The 12780-nt window shown below is 38.6% G+C and overlaps 1 protein-coding gene across 1 annotated transcript in view; it reads left to right on the top strand.

Annotated features, from left to right (window-relative positions):
- The window catches only part of LOC307122033 (histone H2B-like), a gene marked incomplete at its 5' end in the record, with an annotated part of 119972 nt that overhangs the window by 67857 nt on the left and 39335 nt on the right, over positions 1-12780 (top strand). The window lies entirely within an intron of this gene.

The raw sequence follows: 12780 nt of genomic DNA, 5'->3' as shown, positions 1-12780 counted from the left end.
AGCTGGGGTTAATCCAGTTGTGCAGGCGGGGCAGGTTGTCACAATGAGCCCCTATTAGAACTATGATATTATAATCTATTATGATTTTATTGAGAAACCATATGAAAAAGGTGAATAATGACTGAGAGTCAATGTTCAGAAATGCTTAATTATTATTTTAACTATGCTTTATAGCTGTGTTTTGAGGTGTGTTTGTTATCAAACTCAAAATTTTGTTTATTTTTTAATGATTAAAAAATGCCATTATTTTATTTGAAAAAGTTAATAATTGTATTTTATTGACAAAAGATTAGTTTAGTTTGTCATGAATATTTTTTTTTGATTATTTCAGGTAACATTTTACTTTGTCATATGGTCATGCTACCCCACCTACGGGGCATGTTGCACATTTCACTTCCATTCTTTCGGGGTAAATCAAGAAAAAAGTATACACTGTATTAATGAAACAAAAACACATAATTGTGCTAGACATGTGGGAAATTAATGTGGGAAAAATAAATACTCTGAACTACAAGTGGATTTACACAAAATGAGACAGTCAAAAAGCGTTCCCTGCTCTCCCCTACTTCTCTGTTGCATACTGTTTTTCACCTACTATATAGAAGTATTTGATTTTGGACGCAGCATTTAACCGGCTACAACTCACAACGCTTTTCAAAATCCAGCCGTGCCTCAGACCGCCACTAACAGAGTTTTCTATTAAATTATATTTGTCTCAAATCATCATTAAAATACATACTGACTGCACCCTGTGCTGATACGATTAGTTTTATATTCATAGATTCACAACTTGTCAGAGCAGAGGAACTGGGGCAATGGCAGCCCAATGACCTCTGGGTAAGACATTTTGTGGGTGAATTTAATTTATTGGGGACCTAATTTTTGAATAATCAGTTAATGACATTGATTCATTGCTATCAGTGATGCGCGGGTCAATGTATAAACAACCCGCACCCGACCGACGTTTTCAACTAACCCGCCCGCAACTCGGACCGCAAAAAAAAGAGAAGAAAATATTGTACCCGACCCGCTTCCTGACCCGCATTTTTTAAAAGTAGTAAATGCTCATCGTAGCTCATTGGGCCATTGAGAAAATGTTTCAGGCCCTGACGTGGTGTGCTCAGAGGTGCAGCAGCGAGAGCAGGAAGTTCTTGAGGCGGCCCATCATTTTCCATTTCAGCTCCAGATGCATATTATTGATGAACGCGATGTTTATGTTTCGACCCGGCTTGAAGAATTCATCAGCCCACATTTGGAAAACATTTGGAAAAGTGTGAAAGCCATTAGGAGCGCAAACTGTTATTTTTCTGAATGCTGTATGATATAGCCTAGTGTTATGTAATACAGGCTTGATTTATTCATTTATTTCGTTTAATTTTCTTAACAATTAAGATGCTGCATGTGTTTATCCAGTCTAATCGAAGTGTGCGTCTCTCCCCCGACTTTCCCAACAAAAATCCCGCCCCCTCTCAGAAAATACATAAAACTGACTTTAAATGCGTTTAAGAGTAGCCTATTAAAATGGTACAATGGCATTGCTCAGTTCAACGTTTTGGGAAATCGGGCATTTTGTCCCGCGTCAGCATTTATTCAAAAGTTAATAACGCTCAACATTCAAAAGGTAAATAAGGATTTATTGACGATCCGACCGACCGTGACCCGAATATCATTAAAAATATTTTTGGATGACTCGTAACCGCGGGTAACCGCGGGTGGCCGCGGGCACCCGCTCATTTTGGATCAACCCGCGCATCACTGATTGCTATGCAATAAAAATAAGAATTCTGTCATTTTTGTTTCAGGTTCTGGAGGAGCTAATAGGCTGGATAATGAAGTGTTACTTCTGTGAGAAGAGCATTTTAAAATTAGCCGATACATTAAATATTGTCTTTAATTCATTCAATAACTGATTCATCCAGGAATGAAACAGGGGTCTCTCTTCATTGGCTGTGTTTGAAATCGCCCTCATTCACTTTCAGGAACGAAATGCCACTGTGTGTTGCTCTGAGAAGCGGAACGGCTTATTCTGCTTTGGCTTCGTTTGGAACTATTTACATTGTGGGAGTAAAAATAGACAAATTAACTGATAGTAAGTTCCCCAATATTAACTTTTTATTTATTCAACAGCCTTTTAAACCTATTTGAATACAGTCTACAGCTGTTGTTGTCCTTAACAATAGCAATAGAGCACAAGTACACTCAAAAAAGTGCTGGATTGTTTCTGTAAACATATTGTTGGGTTGATTATGCTGGGTCAATATTCTGAGTTGTTTCCCACATAGAAACATTGTGCCGCCCCAGATCTGGCCCACATCTGGCACATGTGTAGTGCTGATCTGGCCCACATCTGGCACATGTGTAATGCTGATCTGGCCCACATCTGGCACATGTGTAATGCTGATCTGGCCCACATCTGACACATGTGTAATGCTGATCTGGCCCACATCTGACACATGTGTAATGCTGATCTGGCCCACATCTGGCACATGTGTAATGCTGATCTGGCCCACATCTGACACATGTGTAATGCTGATCTGGCCCACATCTGACACATGTGTAATGCTGATCTGGCCCACATCTGACACATGTGTAATGCTGATCTGGCCCACATCTGACACATGTGTAATGCTGATCTGGCCCACATCTGGCACATGTGTAATGCTGATCTGGCCCACATCTTACACATGTGTAATGCTGATCTGGCCCACATCTGACACATGTGTAATGCTGATCTGGCCCACATCTGGCACATGTGTAATGCTGATCTGGCCCACATCTGACACATGTGTAATGCTGATCTGGCCCACATCTGACACATGTGTAATGCTGATCTGGCCCACATCTGACACATGTGTAGTGCTGATCTGGCCCACATCTGGAACATGTGAAGTGCTGATCTGGCCCACATCTGGCACATGTGTAGTGCTGATCTGGCCCACATCTGACACATGTGTAATGCTGATCTGGCCCACATCTGACACATGTGTAATGCTGATCTGGCCCACATCTGACACATGTGTAATGCTGATCTGGCCCACATCTGACACATGTGTAATGCTGATCTGGCCCACATCTGACACATGTGTAATGCTGATCTGGCCCACATCTGACACATGTGTAATGCTGATCTGGCCCACATCTGACACATGTGTAATGCTGATCTGGCCCACATCTGACACATGTGTAGTGCTGATCTGGCCAACATCAGTGTGATATCATAGTATATTATTTGAATCCATTGAACACTTGTTCTGAACACAGTCAGTGTGATATCATAGTACATTATTTGAATCCATTGAACACTTGTTCTTTACACACAGTCAGTGTGATATCATAGTATATTATTTGAATCCATTGAACACTTGTTCTTTACACACAGTCAGTGTGATATCATAGTATATTATTTGAAACCATTGAACACTTGTTCTGAACACACAGTCAGTGTGATATCATAGTATATTATTTGAATCCATTGAACACTTGTTCTTTACACACAGTCAGTGTGATATCATAGTATATTATTTGAATCCATTGAACACTTGTTCTGAACACACAGTCAGTGTGATATCATAGTATAATATTTGAATCTATTGAACACTTGTTCTGAACACACAGTCAGTGTGATATCATAGTACATTATTTTAATCCATTGAACACTTGTTCTTTACACACAGTCAGTGTGATATCATAGTATATTATTTGAATCCATTGAACACTTGTTCTGAACACAGTCAGTGTGATATCATAGTATATTATTTGAATCCATTGAACACTTGTTCTTTACACGCAGTCAGTGTGATATCATAGTATATTATTTGAAACCATTGAACACTTGTTCTTTACACACAGTCAGTGTGATATCATAGTATATTCATTGAATCCATTGAACACTTGTTCTTTACACACAGTCAGTGTGATATCATAGTATATTATTTGAATCCATTGAACACTTGTTCTGAACACAGTCAGAGTGATATCATAGTATATTATTTGAATCCATTGAACACTTGTTCTGAACAAAATCATCCTTAAACTAAATATATAAAAGTATGAAATCACACAGAATTACAATCATCTCTAGACTACATGTGAAAGCAGAGAAATATATATTTATTTTGATTATCCTTGATTATTCAGGTTATGGATATAATAAAAAGAAACATTGAGAAGGATAGGTGTACAAAAGAAGAGATACAGGTAACTGACCTGCCCCTTCAATGAGAAAAACAGTACGCCAACAGAGTAGTATGTCAGATTTCATAGTATTCGAACAGTTGGCGAAAAGTACCAGGATGACCTACTACTTCCAGCGAGATTCTGAAGTGCACATACAATGGACACTTTACTATCCCATGAGGCCACGGGAGACAATTTATGAATGGAGGTGAAGGGACGTAACTGACGCTGGTAGGTCACATGATCATGACAACATGGCGGTTGTAGTATGTTCGGATTACATTCATACTACATTCATTCATACTATATGGAACATACTTTTTTAATGGTCGCGAAGTTCGTTCACATTCAAATGTAGTACCTGCTCACATATTACGTGATTTGCAGCCACACTTTTTTGCTAACTGGCAAGAAGCATTAGCAGCTCATCTTCTTCTTTGTCTACTTACTACTTCTTCGTCGTATCAATGTGTGATCGGCAAGACTGTTTTGTGCTTGAGCGTCACCATGTCGTGTTTTACTGTAACTTCAGCAGCTCCGGCGCTTTTGTTCACGTGCCTGATCTCATTGGTCGGCCACGTCAAAATAAAAAATAAAAACAAACCTGAAGCGTTTTTTTTTTTTTTTTAATTATGCTTTTAAGCCTGCAGTTTTGCGCGTCGGTGTGCACACTCACTAGCCTGGATGCTAGCCGAACTTAGCCCCGCCCACAACATTTTTACTCGGGCAGTTCGGTCTGGACTTGAACGGTAGAGAAGTAATTATGCCCGAACAGAAACTGTTCGGACCAATGAAATTGTCAGGGCGGGCTTTAGACGATGATGGACAGATGATAAACAGTGACGTAATCATCCACGTCATCAAAGAGCGCTTGGGTTGAATTTGTTCTAATCCTAAACGGAGAACTTGTTCGTATATGCATTCACCTTTACTATTTCTCTCAGAAATGATGATCGTGTTGGTAAGTACTCTGTGTATCCTTAGATTCTTTTTTTACAACACCGGCAAAGATCGTTTACACTTATCTTTTTCTTCTAACGTTAGGCTAACGTTACTTATTCCAGTGTGCGTGCAGACAGGGTTGCCAAGTTTTTACAACAAAACCCGGGCTGCCTGGTAAAATTCGCATTCCTGGGTCTGTATATCACATAATTGGGGTCACTTCAACCCGCGGACTTGGCAACACAATGCAGTTGAGTTCTGTTGACATTTGACAACTAACGTTATGCGTCGCTCCGTTGCTCTGATTGGTTGTAGGTCTATCCAATTGAGGTCTTTCCTGGTTTGGTTGAAACACGCCCCATAATCACAGCCCAACGGAGCAGCATCAGACTCAAATTCTGACTAGAATTGAGTATGACTACTTCAGGCTACACACTCACATTGGCGCTCTTTGTTTAATCACAAGGCGTTAAGCCTTGTTTATACTCGATGAAAATGAAGACAAAAATGAAGTCAACGCGGAGTGGGCAGTAGAGCACGTTGGGTGAGCAAGACCCCATTTCGCCTGGCGGTGTGCAGCACACTTTTTGTAACAGCGCTCGAGACCCCGCATCTGAAGATGAACGAGTTCAAGGCATAGACTGTAAAAAAATATGGACGTAGTGTCCGTGATGTCACCCAAAGGGTTCTGATGAGCTGTTCTGAAGCGCAAAGTATGGACGAGCTGGCCGTCGCCATCTTGGCAGCACGTCATCGCGCGTCACTCCTGGGTAACAGAAAATGGGCAAAAAGGCGGGACGTGGGCGGAGCTGAAGTGACACGATGACTAACAGACAGCAGATAAATGGCCATCCACCTGTCACTCGAAGTGGCCACGGCCTTAATTATGCAGAACTTTAATGCTTTATATAATGTAAACGAAAAAATTCACCCCCCTCACAGTCATCATGAAGGGCAAAATTAGCCGTTCAAAAGCACTATTTGTACCAGACTGTAAACCTTGGTTCTTCTGCTGTAAAGTTGGGCATTTTAACATGAGCTCAATGAGATTCTGCTCCTTCTGGAGCCTGTCCCTAGCGACCAGTCGATGAATTGCAGTTTACGTCACTTCCGTATTGGCTTCAAGAGAAACTGCGGGAGGTTGCCGCTTGATTCTAGGCGAATCTATCTCTCATCACACCGGCACCCAGTTTGCACATACAAATTAGGTGCTTACATTTACAAAATGAGCCTACAAAAGCAGAAATAAGCCCTTTTAAATAAAGATCCATGTTTAATCACACACAAAAAAAAAAACTAAACTAAATGAAAATGTTTAGTGAAATTAGGAAATATTTAAAAGATTGTTAATTTAGTTGTATACATGTGTGGATATATTTTGTTCTCATGTCACAAGTAATATCAAGGTTTGCTGAGTTTTACACGATTCTTTTGTAGTGTGGTTTTTGGTGAAGTGTACTAAAATATCACCTCTGTACATTAGCCCACTTCTTCTCAACGCTTTTTCCTGAAGGTTTATAGAACTATTATAGTATATAAACGCGTGCGAAAATCGTCCCGGTGTGAACAGGCATTAGGCATGGGCTGTACGGAAACTATTATGGGATGTTGAAGGCCAAAGAAGAGATTACTCTTATGGTGCAAGTTCAGCTAAAGGGAGATAGCAATTACGTTTGGGCCACATGTGGGTATTATCTGGCACATATGGCCTAGATGTGGCATGGCTGACCAAATATGGGCCAAATTGGGACCATATTTGTTTTGCCATAACGTTAAAATCTGCGGGAAATGCTCTCTTGGTTCACAAATCATTTTGAGGTATATGGCCCAGATAACAACGAACACGTGAGAACCATATGTGGTTGAGCTATGGCACACAGTTAGAAACACAGACTTGTGGTAAACATTTGGCTTAAACATGGAAAAACACAGGAATCCTGAAATCAAATGCGGCAGACATCCGCCGTTCCACACATCAGGTTGCTATGCATCCTCCCTCCTATTGGTGGAGTGAAACTACGGCGCGAATTAGACCGCGAACCCGGGCAGCGGGCGCCATTTACTCTGCTTTTCTTCTCACGACTGTGTACATTCAGGTAAGTGATGTTTTGGCACTTTAAAGTTATATAATTGAAATATGCAGCATTATGTGTCAATATTGCATGTTATTAAGTATTTAGTTATTCGTTTCATTGAGGAGTGGGTCGAATTACGTTAGTTTTCTCCTCAGTTTAATTTACCAATACAGCGGTCCGCTGGTTTGCCGTTTTAAATTCAGATGTGTTTGCTAAATCAACAGTACACTGTCGTACACTTAAAATAGTATCATATGATGTGAATTCAGGCGACGCGGTCCGACGTCGGTGTTACTGTTCGTCATAAAACCTAAATCCTAAAGTGTTCACAATAATTTAACTAATCATAATATTAATAAAAATGGCATCAAGAATAAACAAATGAATACGTGTGCATTATTGTATCTTTTTATTTAACTCTGAAATGATATTCGACCAAGACTTTTTCTCATGACTTTTCCCTCTTTAAAATAAAGTTGTATGTTGTCTTGTCACAATACCAAAATTCTGACTTTAGATACAATACCTGATTATAATACCTTGTTAACATGAACTAACAATGAACTGCACTTCTACAGCATGTATTCATGTGTTAATGTTAATTTGAACTCATTCAAATCAGAAATTGTACTTGTTAACGTTACTGTATGCACGGTGAACTATGAACAAACAATGAACTGCTGTATTTCTATTAACTAATGTTATTAAAGATTACCAAATACAGTAAGAAATGTAGGCTATCAGTCATGGTTAGTTCATGTTAGTTAGTACATTAACCAATGTTTGTTAACAAATAAAACCTTAGTGTAAAGTGTTATCAATTGTAAATTAATAATACAAATTTTCAATTGACTGCTTGTGCATGCATTTGGACCATTCTCTCCCCTTTATTTAAGATAAATAAATAATTACATGCCACAGTGTGATTGTGCAGAGATTTTTGCAACAATCACATATCAATTATGTTGCAATTACATTCTCTAACCTTTCACAAATATGAACCCCAAACTGTCATAACCTGGTGCTATGACTGAATTCTTATTTGAGTAATTTAATATATATATATATATATATATATATATATATATATATATATATATATATATATATAAATATATATATATATATATATATATATATATATATATATATATATATATATATATATATATATATATATACAATTGTATGATCACAATATAGTTTATCTTTGTTTATCTATCTTCGAGTATGTGAACTGTATGTGATGTTATAAGACTCTGTTATAAGTAATTTTTCTTTTCTTTTTTTTGTTCAATAGGCATGTTTCATATTGTTTCTTTTTTGGAAACAAATGAGGTGGAAGTGGTGCCTAGCTGTTGGGTAGATGGTGACCAATGTGTCTGGCCATGCCTAAGAGGGGAGCTTCACAAGGGCAGTGAAACTTCCAGCCAAATAGCCAGCCAGGTTTAGATAACCGAGTTGGATTACTTACAGCCAGCAGGCTCAGAATCTGTCGTAAGGAGAAACCAACCACTACAAAGTATGTTATACAAATGTGCAACTTTAAAGTTAACACAGGTGTAATACTCTTGATTTAATATCTACGATGAATGGTTGTAGAGAATAATGTTCTTTGGACATATGGAAAATAATCTATTAAATTGTCTAATCTGTTCTGGAGAATATATCAAGTCCTAATGCAACACATTGACTTGATTGATGTGTCAGTCAGCTAATATGCATGTTTATTTCTTTCAGTTTTGCTGAGGGAGATATTGACAAAACAAGAAATGCTTCTTGACCAGCAAAATACAATTATGAGAATTCTACAGTCAACACATCGCCCAAGGCCTGATGTCCATGATGGGGCCAAGTTCAAAGATCGTCTTCCTGTAAAAGATGTAGAGTCTCTCCAGTGCCTGGAGGCTGAGCTGAAGATGAACCCTGATGCTAAATCAGAATTGGTAAGAAACAAAATGTAGCCTAGTAGTTAGAAACGGTAAAGATATTAAATAATCAAATATAAAAATAAAATACTTAACTGTCTTCCCTGTATGACTTATATATAAATCTGTTCTTATTAAAGCTATAACGGTGCATTCACACGGGGCGTTGCGCTAACGATTTTTTCATTTACTTTGAACGGCTGATGTCATGCGTTGCCGAACTGAATTTGGGTTGTTGCATCAATGGCGTTGCTTGCGGCAGGCATTTTCAACTTTTCAAGCGCCAACAAAGACGTCAGCCAATCAGATCACCTTTATGCAAATATCCTAGCACGTTGCAGTCCAAGCTGGAAGTAATGTGATTGGCTGTTGTCACTATGACAATTGTCAACACCAAGCTTCAGACACGCCCTCCATCAAGTATCAACGCTTTGTGTGAACGCATTGTAATAGGTATTTAGTCAAGAGCAGAAGTAATTGTCTCTTATGTTTGATTAGCATTAATGGCACAGAGCAATAAGTATATTAGGCTGCTAATTATACTGATTATACTAATAAACATCTAGTTTACACCCAACTGTTTATGTTCACTTGAGACATAACCAACTGTTTACATGAATACTCTTCACAATGGTCATTTTGACAAAAGAAAGACAACTGAATTGGTTTTCTGTTTGTGCACTTTAGCTGTGTAAGTCAGCATGTGCACTACATTAAGTTATTTTTCTTGACTTATTGTGCTTAAAGCGATAGTTCACCCAAAAATGAAAATTAGCCCATAATTTACTCGCCCTCAAGTCATCCTAGGTGTATATGATATTCTTCTTTCAGACGAACAATCAAAGTTATATTGAAAAATGTCCTGGCTCTTCCCAGCTAATGAGAGTCAATGGCTGTTTCTGTCCATATATTCTGCCCAGAGCATCTCTGGGGGGTTAAGCCTTTTTATTGAGTAAATCATCTCAATGATATCTTATTGACTAAAATAACTAGCTTCGGGCAGACAGCCTACGCAAGTCGACTTACGCCACAAGAGTAACACTTGACAATGTATGACGTAGATGTAGGAGTAGTGTAAAGTTTGACGCCTCTCACGGTTCAAACTAATTCTCGTTTTAGACTTCTAATTCGTGACTGGTGTTTTGTTTTGGTCTATCCTCTGCGCTTCCGTGTTCGTCAATATGTCATGCATTATTAAAGGGTTAGTTCACCCAAAAATGAAATTTCTTCCATTAATGACTCACCCCAATGTTGTTCCACACCCGTAAGACCTCCGTTCATCCTCGGAACACAGTTTAAGATATTTTAGATTTAGTCTGAGGGCTTTCAGTCCTGTGAATGTAAAATAAAAAAATAACAAAAACTAAGACTTTATTAAGCATTGTCTTCTCTTCCGGTTTAGTTTGAATCCGCGTTCACGACGCCAAACCTGTATGAATTTCTTTCTTCTGCTGAACACAAGGGAAGATATTTTGAATAATGTCGGTAACCAGACAGTTGATGGACCCCATTGACTTCCATAGTAGGGAAAAGAAATACTATGGAAGTGAATGGGGTCCATCAAATTTGGTGGAGCCAAAACCATTTGGTTACCGACATTATTCAAAATATCATCTTTTGTGTTCAGCAGAAGAAAGAAATTCATACAGGTTTAAAACAATTTGAGGGTGAGTAAATGATGACAGAATTTTCATTTTTGGGTGAACTATCCCTTTAACATCAAGTATGTCCTGCACCGTATTCTCTCGTACATGCGTTTCAAACTGGTGTTCTGAAACTGGTGTGCTGCAGGGCTGCAGCTGGATATATCTCTGGATATATAGCTTTCCTGTAGCTCAAACAGTAGAGCATGGCGCTAGCAACACCAAGGTCATGGGTTCGATTCCCAGGGAAAGTAAGAACTGACAAAATGTAAAATGTGTACCTTGAATGCAATGTAAGTTGCTTTGGATAAAAGCGTCTGCCAAATGCATAAATGTACTGTAATGTAAATCTCAGATTATATACCATTGCTATGGTATATATTGTCATACCGCCCAGCCCGAAATGTGCAGTATGGGTGGGGCAATGACAAGAATTTCCATATTACAAACCTAGAAAATGGTTTCAGATGGAGTTAGTGATAGTTTATTGTTCATTTTTGAAAATAACAGCATTTTAATTTTAGGGTGGTCTATTTAAATATACAGTGCTGGTCAGAATTGTTTGCCCCCCTGGTAAATATGATCAAAGATGGCTGTAAAAAATAAATCTGCATTGTTTATCCTTTTAATCTTTCATTCAAAAAATTGGCAACAATCTAACCTTTCATTGAAGTAAAATAATGGAAAGTGGGGGGGAATCACATTATGAAATAAATGTTTTTCTCCTAAACATGTTGGGAACAATTATTTGCCCCCTTTTATTAAATACTTTTTGTAACCTCCTTTTTCCAAGATAACAGCTCTGAGTTCTCCTATAATGCCTGATGAGTTTGGAGAACACCTGACCAGAGATCAGAGACCATTCCTCCATACAGAATCTCTCCAGATCCTTCAAATTCCCATCTCCATGTTGGCGCTTCTCTTCAGTTCACTCACTCATCATCTATAGGGTTCAGGGGCCTCATGTATCAATCTTGCATACACACAAAACCTTTTTTGTGCGTACGCCAGCTTTCACGCTCACGGTCGGATGTTCTAACAGTGAAATTAACGCGAGAATGTGCGTTCCTCCACGCCAATTTCATGTCTGGCGTACGTACATTTCTCATTGTTTTTGTCCGTTGGCGACTCTTACAGGCAATGAAGTGAAGTTGCAAACATTACACAACGAATTGTTCTACAAGTCTATCGCACCACCACCTGTGGGAAGTATTGCTATTAATTTGCAATTTATAAAATAATTGACATATTGTCACACGAACCTTATGGGAATATTCTATCAATTTTGCAATTAAGTAAGAACATATAAAAGCATATGCAAATTGATACAACCCTTAGTCTATGGCAATGGCAGCTTGGCCTTATTAGAGGACATTGCTAATGGCAGAATCCGAAGAGAACGAGTTTTTAGGGACCACAATGATTTTCTGGCCCAGGATGATGACTGCCAAACTCTCCCACTCATATTTTTTCCTTTTGTTATTAATTCCGGAGGACAAAGTTCCAAATAAAAAAATTGTTTTCTCATTTCTACCTCCGATAGTAGCACCTCCAATTCACTGTCTGTAAAGTTTTGTTTCTTGCCGCTTTCTATAGCCATTTTCTTACTGCTTTCTTTTGCCAAAGTGGACTCATTAACATATTTAAATTGCTTTATTTAAGAGAGGAGACTGGGTGGGGCGTTGTGCTTGTGCGCTCAATTTTACGTTAATTGGGATGTACAAAGAGAACATGCGTGGGATCCTTCGTACGCAGAGATTCATACATCTGGTGTTTTTATTTTTGTGTGTACGCACATTTACAGCTTTGTCTGTACGCAATGTTTTAGTATGAATTCAACGCAAGTCTTTGTACATGAGGCCCCAGGTCAGGGACTGGGATGGCCATTGCTTGGTTTTGTGCTCAGTGACCCATTTTTGTTTTGATTTTGATGTTTGTTTTTGGATCACTGTCCTGTTGGAAGATCCAAACATGGCCCATTATAAGATTTCTATAAGAGGTTGTCAGGTTTAGATT

This window comes from Gobio gobio, assembly GCF_949357685.1.
Source record: "Gobio gobio genome assembly, chromosome: 25".
NCBI lineage: Eukaryota > Metazoa > Chordata > Actinopteri > Cypriniformes > Gobionidae > Gobio > Gobio gobio.
The sequence above is the reverse complement of the archived record's forward strand: the minus strand, read 5'-3'. Positions and strand labels throughout refer to the sequence as shown.